The sequence below is a fragment of the Numenius arquata genome, chromosome 5 (genome assembly GCF_964106895.1).
Source record: "Numenius arquata chromosome 5, bNumArq3.hap1.1, whole genome shotgun sequence".
Lineage (NCBI taxonomy): Eukaryota > Metazoa > Chordata > Aves > Charadriiformes > Scolopacidae > Numenius > Numenius arquata.
The window spans coordinates 13,076,723-13,094,098 of record NC_133580.1 but is presented as its reverse complement, the minus strand read 5'-3'; the positions used below and the strand labels follow the sequence as shown (position 1 = coordinate 13,094,098).

Genomic DNA, 17,376 nt, shown 5'->3' with positions numbered 1-17,376 from the left:
ATGAATTTCCCAAATGGTTTCATAGTAAATTAGGGCACCATAGTGTTTAAAATGTTATGATTCCCTTAAAGGAAATTATAAGACTCAAAAAGTCCTGATGAGAAGACTGTGAAATAGATCAGAAGACAACAATTACTTAGCTGTTTTTTTAGCCATAATCTGTCCTAATCTAATTGGCTCTTTATAGTAAACCTGGCTTGTTATGGCTATTGCTGTGTTGTGCACTTTAGACTGGATCGTGTGAAAAATTAAGAAAACATTTTTATATAATATATAATTTTTATAGCATTTTATTATCTACCTTTTGAATGTCTCTAGGCAGCACTAGAACATATTTCATTATGTGACAACTACTTGAAGGCCTCCTTGTAATGGCTGTTCAAAGTTTTAAGTACTTTGTTTTGTACAATGATCTAATGATGGTACAGTTACATGTGTTCTACTAGTAAGACATGTAACTGCACTAACAAAACTAAATTTAGAGCAGCAAATCTTTCCCTAGATTTCTTGTGGTATAGATCAGCAATGTCTCTATCAATACTGCTTTCTTTTCTTGAAATGTATGTTCTTCAGTCAGGAACGCCATCTCCATAGACCATCTTATTTAGGATCTAATACTCTAAAGCTCTGCTCCTGATGGGGCTTTTCAGTTTTTTCATAAACTGTACAGTAAGACAGCACTGAAACTGCATCCTCCTTTGGCGTTATGTGGTGTCAACGCTACCATCTATGAAGTGCTGATTTGACCCAAGATCATTAAAGAACTAGGTGCCTTCTTTCAGAATCAAAATCCAAGCACAAAAAACATGACTCTCTGCTGTCACAGCTATGGTATGTTGAAGGCTACTGGGCTATATGTAGTGCTATGTATGTAGCCCCCTATGTCTGATGAATTAATTGAGTATATCTCAGTTAAAGTCTCTGAAATGCTGCAGATATTTAGGTGTTGTGGTGCATAATAGGTATCTGGGTACTGCTACAGTAAGTTGTCTCTCTTACTGCCTAAGCAGGCAGAAAGTTACTGTAAGGCATTACCTCTGGAAATAAAAAGTAGCTCTAAACCCTGCAGGGATCTGAGTAGGTAATGACCGTGAAGTTTTTACAGAATACAAATATTATGTCTGCAAGCATGTACATGTTTCTGTTTCATGTATGGAATATGGCTTAAAACAAAGATTTAATTACATAGTGCAAGTATATTTTCAAGGCTTCCAAGCTGCTGTACACTCTTCTACATAATGACTCAGAATGAGAAGTTGTATTTGTGTAGATCAGGGTACCAGAATTGGTTAAAGGTTTTTGGTTCAGAAGATGTAGCAAACTTTGTCTCTACCTTCCCCCTGCTCCTTCCCCAAAAGGCCCAGTGTGTTGGCTGTAGATACTAGCTGAGATAGAGATCGTTTTATTCTTTATGTAAAATATAGAAATTGGTTCTTTTGTGGCAACTGTTCTAAACAGATTTGCAGATAATTTTCCAATCAGGTTTCATGTATAAGAGTAAGTAGGGAATGGAAGTAGCTTGAACAGAAGGCATCAAAGAACAAAACAATTCCCACATTTGGAAGCAGGCCCCTTCTCTTAAAACACTGCCCTTTATTCAACAGGCCATCCCTCAACTCCCCCCCACTTGAAATTCCTCCTTGAAATGCACTTCTTTGGGGAGATCAATAATCCTTTGTGTCACCAAGTGTGTATGACTGACCACTATGTCGGTTTTGTTGTGTTGTCTTTTAAAACCTAAGAGTCAGTTTAAAAAGATCTAGAGTGAACAAAAGCGTGTTGGCCCTGATGAGCAGAGTGAATGTGGAGGTCTAACATGGGTTTTTTTTTTTATGTTCTCTAAGTTTATTGGGAAGTAGCAGAAATACAATTTATTTTTTTAAAAAAAGGGAACACATTAAAACTTTACCAACCTGAGACAAAACTGAGGCAACTTTTTTTTGGAGAGGGCTTGCTACAAAGCGGCAAAGTTTGTGTACAAAATTTGTTTTCTGTTGTTTTGATTCTAACTGTACACTATGTGAAGAAACAGGATTGCATCAAAGAAATAGTTGATTTCACCAGCCACTGCTCCTAATATAAACAACCCACAAGGCTCCAAATATTGATTTACTACTTAGATTAAAAGTGCTAACATTATGCAATCCCTTTGCTGATATCAGGAATGAGGTGAGAAGCTGTTGACTATTTGCAAGCTTGCCCTGAATCATGGGTGAAAAACCTTCTAGATTTGCTTTAGTCTGTCCTCAACATACCTTTCTCTTGCTTCTTTTTGACTTCTGTGATCAGGATGAAAATTAGCATTGGTTCAGAGCAATTGCACTGTCTGGGAAGTTCCTTTATGCTGGTCACATTCCACAGAGATCACTGCTGGGTTTTTTTTTTACTGGAAAGATACAAAGCAGTTGCAACATGAGAGAAAATGAGAATCCTTTCAGACAGATTTGGGTTTAAAGATAGTATGACATACTGTTACATAAAGGCAGTTTTAATTTTTGTGGACTCCTAAAATGTTTGCAAGGGCGTTTCTGCACTCTTGAGGTGAATGTAAGCTCCTGACAATAGGCTTGTTTTTCTTAGCTACCTGTTTTGAAGCCTTTGGAAGTATTCCATTTATGCCATTTATCCTCAGAGTATTGCTAGTTGACCGTAGCTTTATTTATAGAAAGCAAATAAATCTGTCTCTGCTTTGCTTTAAAAAAACCCCACCGTTTGAAAGCTTTCAAAGAGTAGTTTAAACAGAACTATTTTGTATGACAAATAAAAAAGCAAGTGCTACATCAGTAAATCCTATGTAATTCAGTTAGGCATTTCCATACCTGTAGCTACAGGGAAGGTTTCCCATAGTGCTGTTTCTAAAGCCTCCACAGAACAAGGTACATTTGACTCTTCGCTTGGAGTTCCTCTCTGTAGTGAGTTTAATTTTAGGACTCATTATTGAAGTATAACCTGACAGGTTGTATTTTTTCCTTAGATAGTCAAATTAACAATTTTGGCAAACCTGGAAACAGATTTTGGTTAATTACAAAGATGTTCATCCTTCTGAAGCCAACAAAGCCTTTTGTTAAGCATCCCCAACAATGCCACCGAACCTGGATGTCATTCCATGGTGCCCGGCTTGGGGACATGAGTGGACAAGCCCTGCAGGCACCAAGATTCCCCATGGAGCTTGTTGCTATAGCATGCAAGGCCAGCCTGTCCAGGGCTGAGGAGGTTGATGGAGGTCCCATGGCCTGGTGAGGTCTCCAGTAGGGAGGGCATAAAGGAGGAGGTGGGGGAAGAGTCGCACTCCGCAGGAGTACACAACCAGGAGCACGTGAAATCCAGGTGGGAGCAAGAACACACAGTCTGAGGTAGTGAGATGGAAGCTCCAACTTAAATTTGAGGTACTATGAAACTGCACCTGGAGAACATGAGACTTCTCAGCCTAGAGGAGAGATGAACAAGGTAGTAGTGCACGGAATCTGTGATACAAATCTATGAAACAAGGAGTGGCATTAAGAAGTAGTTAAGATAGAATGATAATTCGTGGTTAATTAACGCAAAAGTCAGGGGACATCAAATGGAAATACCAGACAGAAGGCTCAAAACATCCAGAAGCAATCTTCACACGGCAAGAAGTTAAACTGTGGAACTACATTAAGCTGTAGATGCCAGAAGCTTATCTGGATTAAGAAAGCAGTTGGAGTTTTCTTCCATTAATTTGTCTATCAAGAGTAGAAATAGACTACTTGTAGCTAAAAGCCTCTGAGCTGCAGAATTTGTTATCTTCCGAGGAGATGACCAGCCGCCGTTGGAAGCAGCACACTGTGCTAGCTCAGTCTCTGTGCTGGCCCACGGTGGCCATTCCAGCGCTCCAACTGGCTTAGGCACAGGACACGCTTCCTTACCCACCAGCAGGACACAGCACGGCAAATCCAAGTTCATTTAATTCAAAACTTAAGACTATAGGAAGTATAAAATAGTTGGAACAAATTACAAATATATTCTCTTGCACATTTGCTGTTTATGAGAAAGATTTAGAAAATTGAGATTTAGTTGGAAAAACGATTTGCAGCAAGTCTGTTTGCCCAGCCTCTCCTGAACAGAGGGAGGTTAGATCAAAAAATGTTCAGTCTGCATAACGCAGGTGTGCCTTTGGGCATCTTGCACAATCCAGGCCCTCTCATTAGTGATGATTTGACATTAAACAAAACAGTGGGCTTTGAAACAAATTAGAACGAAGTGAGAGTAATAATGGACTGTGCTAGAGTTTATAAAGCAAAGGAAAGACCACGCAGTGATTCATCTGAGCCTCCATCCGAGGAAGTGATGCGCTTTTTGCTTCTCTAAGAATAAGAGCTATTAAGTATAACATCCACATTGCATATTCAGTTGTTGCCAGAAAATTGTCGCCTCCTGCAAGGTGTTGTCTTTTATAGGAACAAGCTCTTGTTACCAAATATAGCTATGGCTTGTTTTGTAATTTTGCTTTTTTCACGCTCTCTCCCACTCCATATGGGGTGGGGGAGGATTGTGCTGGACTTGGGCTCAGCATAGATGGAGCATGAAATGTTTCCTCTTCCTTTACGTGTTGTTAAGTGGCTGTGTGTCTTGTTAAAAGTTAGTTATTTTGTGTTAGTTTTCTTCTGAAGAAGCCTCAGACTCAAAGCACATAAAACCATCTGGTAAACTCTGGCATGAATCACAGGGATATTTGTGGCCTCTGGCTTTTTGAACCGCGCTGTGAGTAATCCTGCTTGCTCTCGTCAGTGCTGCTGATGAAACCCACGTCTTGTGTTCCGAGCGAAGAACGCGGGGGCCTCGGCTCGGCCTGGTGCTCCCCAGAGGGGCTGGAGGCAAAGCCGGGTGACGAACCCCGGCGCTGCCTGGTCCACCCTGGGAGTCTGGGACCCCCGCCATCACAGCTCCCGGTTGGACCCTCCCCACGCGGGCAGGGAGGGCGGCTGTGCTGGGGTTTAGAGGTGGGTTTCTGTTTTTTGAGGTGTTTTTCGCTGTGTCCGTCGGTGCGCGTGCCGCGCGCCTCACTGGAACGGGCGGGGTGGGATGGGGCGGCGGCTCTGCCCAGCGCTCGCTGGGGGCCCGGCCTCCCCCTCCGCACCCCCCGGGTAGAGGGGACAGCGCCACGGCAAGGCCCCCCGGCCCCGCCTCAGCCCGCCCGGGGACCCCCGGCCGCCGGCCCGCCCCCGCCCCTTCCTCCGCGGCCGCGCGTCACGGAGGCGGCGGCGGGAGGATTGGACGGCGGCGCCGCCGGAGCGGGGGCCCTCCCCCCGCGCTCTCAGCCATTTTAGCAGCCGACAGAGCCGCCGGCCCCGTTCTTCGCCGGTAGCGGCGGGAGGAGGTGGCCAGGCGAGGTGAGTGCGGCCCGGGAAGGGCCCCCCGGCGACGCCTGGGAGCAGGTGAGGGGCGGGAGGGTCGCCGCCGGGGGTGGGACGGCGGCCGTTGCCCGGCGGGGCGGAGGCAGCCGGGTCAGCTGAGGGAAGGAGCCGGGGGTTACGCGGGGTGAGGTCCCTCCCAGCCTCCCCGGAGCGGCGGGGGGATCGGATCCCCGGTGGCGGCAGGGGGAGCGCGGTAGGCCCCGGGGAGGAGCTGGTACCGGCTCGGGAGCAGGTGGCGGGGAGGCTGCCTGGCGGCGCGGGGTGAGCTGACTACCGGGAATAAACCCGGCCAGGAGCCTCCCGCCGGGGCTCCCTCCCCGCCAGCTGCCCTCGCCGCCGGCCCTCGCTCCCCATCGTCTCCTCAGCCCCCAGGTCCGGAGCCAGGCGCTGTTGCTCTCGGCCGGCAGCAGGCTTCTCGCCCCGCTTGCCCACTCGCCCAGCTCGCCCACCGCCGAGGAGGCAGCGGGCTCCGCTCCTCGCTGTGCCTTAACGACATCCCCGCCCGCTCGTCTCGGCTTCCCGGCGGGGCTGGCGGGCCTGCCATCGCACCGGCAGCGCCGTCTCCTCCCTCCGAGCCCCCCCGCCGAGATGCAGGGAAGGAGGCTGGGCTCAGGGTATGGGCTGATGCTGATGTAGCACACGCAGAAGCCCAGGGAAGTGTGATTCATTGCTCGGCGCTACGCACGGGGCATGTTTTTCTGTGTCGCGTCATAAGAGCACCTGTTAAGGCAAAGCAAGAAACCGGTTGAATGTTTTTGTTGTCCTGTTGAGATTAAGTTTCGCTTTGGGGTGTTCTAAAATATCCTCGGACGCTGTGTGGATTTTTGACGCTTATTTGCAAAGCCGGTGTCGGGGAGGGCACGGCTGCCCCGGCCCGGGGGTGGGGGGGCACCGCGGGCCGAGGACAGGGGCTGGACGGACCGACCCCTATCGAGTGCTGCCGCGCTACCTCAGGCCTTAATGAAATAATTATAGCAACTTTTGGAATATTTTGTACTATAACACCCTTTTTCCTAACATACTTGATATTTTTTTCAACGTTCAGTAAATATAGATGGAGGTTACAGAGCAATTTGCTGTAAATTGAGGATTGTTTCATGTACATTAAACGAACAGCTGTCAGCCCTGGTGGTTGTAAAAGATGATTGTCAGGTTAAAGATAATATCTGTCCTTACTTGGTTGCTCTTTTCATCTTATGCTGGAGCATAAAAATATAAGTATGACATGCTTTGTCATTTACACTGACGAACTTGCTTTTATAGCCTTGCCAATTTGAAGTGCAAAATTTAGCAAATAAAGCTACAAATAGCAATTAGAAACATATCCTTTTTTTGTTTTAGTTAAGTTCTGCTTTTTGAATCTTTGGGATTTGTCATCTCAGACTAACTGCAGTGATTAAAGACATGGACTTTTTTTTTTTAAGACTTGAAAATCTTAAATTTTAAACAAATAAATCCCCAAACCATTTTTTTTTCCTCCCAAACAAGCGACACAGTTAGCAATATTCCACAGTTTCAGAAAGATTGTTTGGTTTCTTTTTTTTTTTTTTTATTCTGGTCTTCATGCGTCGATAGAATGTTTGTGTTTTAATACAGTTCTACAGATGCCTTAAATATTTCCACATAAAAGTTATTTTAGGAAATATTTAATGCATTTTTAACTCGCCTCTTATTTCTTTGTATTTGCCAGTTCTCCTTCATTGTTGTCTTAAACTACAGAACGGTATAAACTTGAAACAGAAAAGACCATTTCTTCCCCCAAGAACACCGCTGTGGTAATGTTTTCATGATATGTTAATTATTTGGGTATTTGCATATCATGCAAACTTTCCTTATTTATTACCTGTAACACTATCTGTAACATACACCGTACAAGCAAGTGACAGTGTTGCCCAGTGTCTGCTAATTGAATAATCTAACATTTATCAGCAGCTATAAATTTTCAGTGTAATAAATGACCGGTGTTCAGTGGATGACGCCTCCTTCTAACAGGAGGATTATGCTTCAGCCCTTTTCTAAAACTAGAGAAACCATTCTTGAACAAATCACTAAGGCAAGGCATTAGATACAAATACATTCCAAGTGACGTTAAGATATGTATCTAGTAAAATGGATGCAGCCTATTACACTGTTTTAAATGAAGTTCATACCCAAATATTATCATACCCAGTAGCCAGAGCCAAGTAAACATGCAAAATCTATTGAAGTTAATGATTAATAAATAGAGTTAGGTGGCTAACATGACAAATGAAGGTGTGCTTGTTTATAAGAAAACTGTTCTTAATAAGGAGTTAACGAAGCCAAAAAAGAGTCGGAGTTAATTATTAAGGGAAATCTTCATTGTATACGCAACTAAGCATGTGGTCACTGTGCTTCAGGACATTTATTTTCTCAGGAGAGAAGGAAGTTTCATGGAAGGAGGGAAGCTATTTCCTGAGAAATAAGACTTACAGTTTTGTTACATTTGTTCATACATTGGATTGTTGTTTAGATGGTGCAATGTCTTCCACCCTTTTTGTGAAAGGCACATCTCAAAAGTTGGCCATGCTGTTTAATTTTCCTGCATTCTACAGCAGCTGGAGAGTGACTGCTTTGGTGTTCATCTTCATTTCAAAGTTACCTTCTCTTCTTCCTGTAACTGGGATTGCTCTCTGTCGCCTTTCCATTTGGAAGGTGCTTTCCATTTGGAGTGGGATAGGCCAGCTGCATGGAAGGGCCCAAGGGAAAGCTTAAGAGAGTATTTCTCTTCTGCTAGTAGAGCTGGGCTATACAGGGATAGGAATTATTAATACTTTGTTATTGCTTTTCTTTTGTTTCCTTGGGTTGTTTTTTTTTTTGTTGGTTGGGGGTGGGGAAGGGAAATTAGGATTGTCCATAATCTGCTGACATTTAGTAACTGTGTGTTTCTTCAAAATCTTGAACTCAGTAGATAGGCACATAAAAATGAAAGCTGAACACAGCAGTAGTTATTTCTTCTATGGCCACTCACTCGGAGTAATTTTTATCGCACTGAAAGTAAAACACCCACTGGAAGTGGTGTGATGGGTTTTTTGTGACAGGTGATGACCTATGGTGGACACGAAGCCTGCCAGCGCCAAGGCCCTCTCACAGATTGCTCTTTGTGGTCCAAGTGGTGAACGGGGAGAACCTTTTCTTAATCCCAGATATGCTGGAAAAGCAAGAAGTCTTCACTTGTTTTATACGAGTGTGAACTAAAAGACACTGTATGGAATAAGACTTGCGCTTGCAAAGAGGAAGACTTCTGGCCAGTTGCCAGAATTGTTTGGGAGATGTGGTTTCGGTTTTGTTTTCTGCAGTAGGTGATCGACATTGAGCCGCTTGGCTGAGATCAACAGAAATAATTGGACAGAACTTAAATAAACTACAGTAGATTTGCTTTCCCTGCCCCACTTCTTAGGCAACCAGTTCCTACCTAATACTTCATGTAAAGTGTACTTGGAATCAAGATATGGCTTTAATCGTGTGCCAGATGTGCCTAACATTATTTACTTGACTGAGTGCATGACACAGAGGTTAGGAATGAGTGGTGGGGGTGGAAATTCTTTATGCGGTTGTTGTTGCTCTAGATCAGAAGCCTTTCTACTGTTCAGGCTACCATGCTACTTTTGGCTTCTGCCACCACAGCTCATAGTACCTTTTGAGTCAGGACTAAACGTGGTGCTGGCTTGAACTTGATCTTCTGCAGAGGATAGGTATGAGGAGTGTGCGTGAGTGAGGCATGTTGGTATGATTGGCTGTAGAATTATTTTACATTTTAAGATGATCCCAAATATAGTAGAAACTCAGAAAGGTGCATTGAGCCATTTTTCAGGAAGGAAATAAATAGCACAGGCAGCCTTGGGAAATGGAGGAGCGGAACAAGTAAGGGAAGGTGGTTGTGGGCGTGGGGCTGGAAGGGGTGGGAAATGTTTTCCTTTAGCCAACGTTTTGCCAGAATGTGATTTTGTATAATGGATGACTTTTAAAGTTTGTGTATGTGAGTTGCTTATGATAGACATGAGGTTGGAGCTAGTGCTACCACATCAAAGAGTCAGCATGCTTTATTTGCTTTGCTTTTGGATTAATAGCTGTGTAATGTGAAGGACATGAGGAATTGTTTCCCTCTTTCTTTGCTTCAGATAGAGCTGAGTACATGGACTTTCCATTGAAATCAAAGAGTACTTTTCACCCCAGCAAAGTGTTTTGTAAGGAATCCTAGACATTAAGAAAATATATTTTTCTTTTTTTTTTTCCCTGTATTTAAATTTTGCATCCTTTTTGTAGTACAGTTAATGCTAAATCGATGGATATTCTGCAGCTGGAGTTCACTGGGCTTCAAGGTGAGATATCTTTATCTCCAAGGTAGAGATAAAGTGATCCACCAATTATCACAGATTTAAGAGTCTCGGATTTAAAGTGATCCAAGGTGGATCCTCAGTTATCACTTTAAATCCGAGACTCTTACATCTATTCTACTTGAATACTGCTGTTCAGTAAGGACAAAACTAATGAACTAGGATTTCCTTCAGAGTATATTGATCTGACTATTGATCCCTAGAGTATGTTACTGCTTCATCAGCTGAACATCTTTTCCTAAAAAGCATACTTTTAACTTGCCTATTAGGCAATAGATTTATATTTCTTTTTTTAATTTTTGTTATAAATTCATTGGTCTGTCAATAGCAGCTGTTAAGTGTCAAAAACCAGAGCAGAATACCTGCACGCACATCTGTTTTACCTTAAAATGTGTGATGATGCTGCAGCTCATCTCATGATTTTTGCTCATCACTTTTGTTAGTGTGCAGGGAAAATGTCTGTATTTCCATACATTGGTAATCAGGAATGTTTTATAGCATAGGTGTATACTGGCAGTTAGAATATTAATGTATATGTCAATTAAAAGAAAATCTAAGTATGCTTTTAAACCTGTGAAATCAGAAGCAAGCTAACATGACAAGGACAGACTTAAAATAGAACAGTACATTCCAGTACTTGTACTCTTAAAATTTGTACTAATTAAAGAGACTTTTAAATTATTATTAAAATAACTCTGACGTGTTATTCTGTTTTAGCTGTCCTTACTACACTAAAACCAAGACAGTTACAGAAATGCTTGTGTTCAGAGGATTTTTTTAAAGAATTGTTTAAATTTATAATAAATATAAGCATGTTATATTTACATTCTATAAGTATATTATGTAATTAAGTTATAATTTATTTTTAAAATATCTGTTAATTGCATGTTTAGCCTACCTCATTGTGCTTTCGTTCTAGTATAGGCATGGCTAACGTAAAAATTTTTTCTTAACATCTAGCTAATGGTTGTGTTTTGCAAATTACTTGTTAGATCTGTACAGCAGACCTGGTTGGGTTTTTTAGCCATTTCATGATACTGTGCAACCCATTTTCAAGTGAAAATAGTATTTGTACAGTGTACTCTGCTCCTTGTTTTACTTGGCCAGGTGGTTAACTCAGCTGTGTAGCATTTTAAATTTAAATAATGCTTAATAAATCTGACTTACATTTTAGGAGACACAACAGAAGATTCATGTAGCAGTAAAGGATGGTTATTGCTTTTTTCTAAACCACTGTTCTACAGACTATAAGACACAAGACGTGCGTTTCAAACCGTGCCTTAGCTGAGGTTTTCCTCTGTATGTGCAGTTACTCAGTTTCAACTACAGCTACTGTCTAGTTTGTAAAACTGCCACTGGTGTGTTTGCTGTCTAACTTTACAAAAGTAACTTGAGTAGCAGCAGGCCTTTAGCAAAGATTCTTACTGGACTTTGTCCTTCCATGGCAGCCCAGGAGCATGTGTGTGCAAGGCTGGGCTCCATGAGCAGCAGTGCCCCTTTCCACACCAGAGCGGGGCATCACAGCTCTGGGCTGCTGCACTGGGGTTATTGGAGACTGAGCACCCCAAAACACCTCCTTTTCCATCCAGAAATTTTTGACCCTTAGGCAACACAACTCAAACCAAATGTCAAACATATTTGTGCTGCTGCTTAGTTCTTAACATATTTCCTCCTGTTCCCAAATAGTTGTACCTCTGCTCACCAGACCCTTCATGCTTCTGTAACTGGTGCATCCTTTGTACACCTTCTGCTTGGCTCCATTTCAGAAATGGAGAGCAGCCCATAAAATAATTGAATAACTGGTCTCCTTGGTAAGTGACCCTTAAGTCTTTTTAAGGGCCTTGTTTGCACAAATCCTGCTCATAGGAATAGAAAAATAATAGCATAGAGAGGAGCCGAATAAATTATAATATTAAGTATGTAATACTGCAAAGAGAAATTCCATTCAGTGTTGGTAGTTGTTATAAGTGTGTTTGGTTTGTATTTTCAAATTCAGCTTCCTGGAAAAGAAATATAAAACAAATAAATGGTTTCTGCAGAGCACACGTGTACCCTAAGGCACTTCTTTCATGGCTGTCAGAAAATCTTTGTTACATATCACAGTAAGAACAGACTTAACAGTTGTGTTTAGTTTTCTGTAACAGGCTGCTAGTGCATTTTTCTTACTGTCCCTCAGTAGCACAAATGCTTTTACAGACAGAAACGCTGCCATATTGATAGGTCCCATAACTTTTCCTGTGATTATTTTCCAACATACCCATTTCTTGCTGTGGAGCCCAAAGGTTCCCAGCTGCAGACACCCATATGGCTGGTGAGGCTGACTGTCCACCCAGTGCCCGCAGCTCCCAGCAAGAGCCTGCTGTCGGCACTGGAGAGAGCCCAGCAGTTTGCATTTCGTCTTAGCTCTGCTCTCCACAGCATCAAGCGGACACACCTGTTGGTTCCCGTCCTCAAATTTTTTGTATCAGCCACTCTGCTGTAACATAGGAACTACACTCCTTGGTTCGGGATAACATGTACTGATCAGCCTGAAACTGAACTCAACCTCTCGCTGGTCCTTTAAAGAGAAAGCTAAAGGTATGCTGCGTTTCTGGAAACTGAGCAACTGGGTTGCTCATTCTACATCCTGCTTACTCAGGTCGATAGCAAGCTTCATACACAACAGTACTTGCTAAAATGTAAGATTTTTTCCCCAAATAAAAGATCATTTATTTTTGTGTTCACGTAATGATTGCTCATCTGGCTACAAGTCTGATATGGTATTTTAAATAAGTTATTGGTTTGTGCATTTCTGTGCGCTAAGAGCCACCCATACAACTTGAACCAAAAAGTTTTCTAAGAAAGTTGTGTTTAGAAAAACATTAATGAGTATTCAGAGCAAATAATGAGCATTCATCTGATGATCTGCACTGTCAGTGTCACACTCGGTGAAGTAGGAAGAGCACTCGCTGTCTGTCAAGCAATGCCACAGATAAGCAGGTACTACAAAATGTTTGATCTAACTTCACACAATGTTGCAGTTCACAATTCTGCACATATTTATGGCAGATGACATAAATGTGTCATAGGTGGAGCGTTCCACATTGAAACTGTCCACATTTAAGTGAGTGCTGCCATCAGTGTCCTGTTGAGTTCATAGGGCTGAGTGAAGCTGGTGGTACGATTGCAAGGAGAGTACGGTGGTATCTGCTGGTGAGAGGATGCGAGTATCTTGCTGAAAAAGAGTAGCAAATTGATGTAACTGGCCAGATTTTCTGAAACATTTCGCATTGCCTCAGTAATCTATCAGGTACTTTGTTGTTTCCTCTCTAGTAGTTATACATGCAATAATTTTGGAAAAGATCTTATTATGTTCAGTTTACCTAAAGTACATGATAAGTAAAATACACAGTGAGTCATTCTCAACAAATATTTTTTCTTGGAAGCTAGAGGAGTTGAGCAGCCTGTGAAACGTCACCATGTCAAATATGCTAGTTAAGTTTGAGGAGCTGGAAGCTGCGTATCACTGCACGCTGAATGTTGGCTCAGAGCAAAAACCCCAAAAATTGTGAATGAAGCCATTCGTTTCATAGCTTAAACTCTCAACTCTGTCGTCAGCTGCTGTTTCCTGTACCATACAGCCACTTTGGATTAGGAAGGTTACTAACTCCTGACCTTCAATAAATGTCAAATTATGCATATTGAAGTATTGTGTAATATATAAATGTAATCTCTAATAAAATTCTAGTAAGACATTTCAGTGTTTGGGGATGGGGTTTGGGGGTTTTCTTTTGGCTTTCAGTAGAGACAGAAGTAGGTTAGTTCCCGTGCTACAGCTTCTGGTTACTTTTTTTTCTTTTTTTTTTTTTTTTTTTCCTAATACTGCACTTCCATGAACACACTAAACTGGCAGAAGCTGCAGCCAGCACCCACTCACTCTGGGAGGGGACAGACTGGGACAGCAAAAAATGGGTGGAGTCTACTTCTTTCATCAGTAGCTCTGTTTTATGCTTGTAGCTCTGTTTTGTGCTTGTTTAAAGTTCTTGCAAAGCTGCAGTGTAAAGGTGCAAGTAATTCCGTGTCAGCTGAACTAAAACCCAAGGTTACCACTTCCTCCCTTGCACTGACACTTGTGTGCTGAGGAGGGACCTATGTCAGACAACTGGCTCCACTTAAAGGTTATGTGTAATTGGCTGCCTGCAAAATTTTCAGCCCAAGGGAACAGTCGAAGTGGGATCGCTGCAGTCCAGGCTGAGATTGAGTTAGCTGCCATGAACTTGAACTTGAAGACTCTGCTAGAGAGCCAGTGGGCTTGTGCTGGTTTTACTTCTCTGTTGGAGTCTCCATTACACTGAGGTCCCTTTTATGTCAATTCAATAAAGTAATTTACTCAAGTTGTGTTATATCTTAAAATTTGCTTTAAGTACTGATCTCCTACCTCTTTTGTGCTGTTAATATGGAACTTTGTTTTGGTTTTGGTTTTTTTTGCACAATGAAAACACATACTGAAGGAATCACAATACTATGGAGGTAAGGTGTAGTTTCACAACAATATTTTCCATAGCTTTGAATGTTACTTTGAAGAGTTGAGACAGTAAATCTGCATCTAGTGGTAATGTCAACAGCAAAGTGATACAGCAAGAGAAAAGAAAAATGAAAAAGAAGAAAGAGATCCTGGTTTGTGGTGCCTGTGGTCTTTTTGCACCAGATGCAGAGGTAGGAAGTGAGGATGGAGTAGTTTCCGTCTGCCCATAGTAGCCCATTAGTTTGTCATTTTGCACATTACTTTCCATGAAAACAGCTCTACGTACAGCTGATTCATACTGTGTATTTACATGGTATAATTTAATAATGAATTTAAGATAGCCTTAGTTTTGTGCCTTTGTTGGATAGATGCGTTTAATTTTCATTATGAAAATGGATTCTCTGTTTATTTCATAAGCATGCAAATAGTTTTGCATTTTTATGAGCTCCTCTATTTGAATACCTTGGTCAAAAGTGCTTTCATTATGAAACGTATAACCACAGGGAAGAGGAACAACTGGAAGGTGAAACTAAACTTGCTGTTCTTCAGTGAAAAGCAGGGCGAGAAACTGGAAGTTGGAACAGGGATCGGAGCAAGATTATGCCTTAGGAAACCATGGGGAGCATCCTGCTTGTAGCAGTGTGCTCCTGTTTGCCATCCTGGGGGTGTGAGTACTCAATCTGGCTTGTGCACATGCAGTATCCATGCTCTTTAAGATCACATGACAGAAGCTCTGTAGGTATTTCAGCATTTCACTGAAACTTAGTCTTTCAGGCATATTTTTCTTGTACACCTTTAAATAGTTCATGCAGTGTGCATTACAGTTCCATAAAACTGGACTGAAAAAAGAGAGCATGCTAAACACTGGCAATTTTAGTCTGATGTAACTGAAGATAAAAACTTGTTCTAGCCTTGAGCTAAGGTTATTTGAATGCTCAGAGGTGGTTTGATGAATGATAATCACATACACAGAATGGTCAGAAATAAGGGTAAGATTCTTTCCAGATCACATTACCTAATGAAAAAGAGCGGATGGTGACCAGCCTTGTAGTCTTTCTTCCTCCCCATTTCCCCATGTAAAAATATTGCAGTTGAACCAAATCAGTCTGCTCCGCAGTGGAGAAAGAGGAGCAAGCAGTGGCAGTCAGCAGAGGCAGAAGGGTTCATGGAGGAGGAGCAGGGCTTTGGGGACATCTTCTCTGTGTTACCTGAATATTCAAGTCGCTTTCACTGCCGTTGGATCATAATTTCTGGAATGTATGCATAAAAATAAGATATAAATGTAGCTTGGGTGTATGCTAATACTACTTCATACCTAAAGTATGAGATTTTAGGACCCCACCAACTCTTTTAACTCATTTTCCTGCCTTTCTGAAGTGTGGTCTGTGCCCAGACATTGAATGCAAGTGTAAAGGAGTGTGATCTTATCTGAAAGGCCACAGTGGATAAGGTTTCTGTTGGCTGTTTCTGTAAGGTGATTCATCAGTGTTCCTCAGACAGACAAAAGAGTAATAAATTTGTTACATATTATCTCTTAGTTTATAGGTTTACTTTTCCTTAAAAAGCTGAAAATGAAAAATATTTCCGTCACTTGGACAGCATTAAGTAGATTTACCTTTAAGAAAGGTAAGCTTTGAATGCTAGGCTGCTGAAGCTTTAAAGTTGAGGCTATTAAAAGCAGTCTAATGTTGTAATGCTCTTTTAACCAAGAGTTAAATGTTAGAGCTTTTTGTCAGATGCAGTGGTTGGCAGCATGTTACATCATTCAAACATCTGAAGGCACTCAGTACATAGAATTTAGGTGAAAACTGAGAGTGATAAGTAATGAGTTTCTAGTGGTATCCCCTGACCTAAAGGAAAGTACATGATCAGCCTGTTTCATGTTTTCAAGTAGCAGGGAGTACTTTGCGATTGTACAAGTGGTATTGACAACAAACAGCTGACAAAGCTCCTATTACTGATCCAGGAAAATGTTGGATTGAATGGTGTGTTTAGATATATTTATAACCTAAGAGGTGCCTAGAATTTTCACTATTTCATGGTGGTTTTTTTTCAGATTTTTCGTTAATTTATCGACCTACTTACCTAGAACCACTTGAACTGCAGTTGCATTAAAGGTAAAGAGCGACTTTTTTTGTGTGTGCTAGTAAGCAATAAGATTGACCATAACTAGGGAGTGGGCACTTAAATAACCCTGACTGAAACCTTCCAACAGGGAACTTTGTCCTTCCATCACTATAATGATCACTCCAAATACTGATAGACTTGGAGTGAGGACTCTTTATGTTTTTAAGTTGAAAATGGAAACATTTTCTGACAATGTTAGCTTTTTGAGTATCACTGCAGTTGTTAACAAGTTACATTATATCCTTTTTTATTACTAAACATCAATTGCTGCTGTGATACACAGTATCATACTAAAGATTTTTCTGTCCCTTTTTCAGGGCAAAAAAGTTCCTAAAAATAGATTGGAAGAATGGTCAGCAGCGTCAGTTTCCTCTTCATGCTTCCTGCAAAATTTGTAAAGTCTAAGACCACTTTACTCTGTTTAGTCTAGTGCTGTACAAACAGTTTCTTAGTTCTGCAGTTGCTACTGTGGCTCCCACTTTATTCATTTTAAAGGTGATCTAGCTACCTAAATGTCAAGCCACTTGAGTTTTAGCTGCGTGCTTTGCTGAAAATAGTCATGCATGCCTTTTTTACGTCTTCTGAGCTGGCAGGGCTTGAACAAATTCCTTTCAGGAAGGTCTGTGGCTCTGCTAGTGCCCAGCTGGCCTCTGCCAGTGATTTTTGCTGAGGGGTGGGATGGTTTAGCACAGGCACCATCATGGGATAATGACAATATGGTTACACACCTCCTTGGCTGAAGCCGCTTGCTCCGTGCTGCCTCTGCTTCCAGCTCAGGCTTGGAGCACGTGATACAGTGACCTGATCCTCTAAGTATGTCCTCTGCTGTTTTGCAAAAGCTACTCGGGTATTTTGGACTAAGACCATCAAAAGCTGCTCGCCTCTGAAATTGTACACCTTAAACGAGCATGTTGGTGTCTGTAAAATAAGTGTGGTAAATGTGCATGCACGTCTATTGGGGGCTGATGAAGTTCAAAACCTCACCCTTTAAAACTGTCTTATGGGTTTGTGT

The 17,376-nt window shown here is 41.9% G+C and overlaps 1 protein-coding gene across 1 annotated transcript in view; it reads left to right on the top strand.

Moving 5' to 3' along the window:
- The first annotated feature begins 5,229 nt into the window (after positions 1 to 5,229).
- ACSL4 (acyl-CoA synthetase long chain family member 4) overlaps positions 5,230 to 17,376 on the top strand; it is a 39,483-nt gene continuing 27,336 nt past the window's right edge. Inside the window, exon 1 of the mRNA XM_074147070.1 lies at positions 5,230 to 5,354. The gene's annotated coding sequence lies outside the window, so the exon portion shown is untranslated. The remainder of the gene's footprint in view (positions 5,355 to 17,376) is intronic.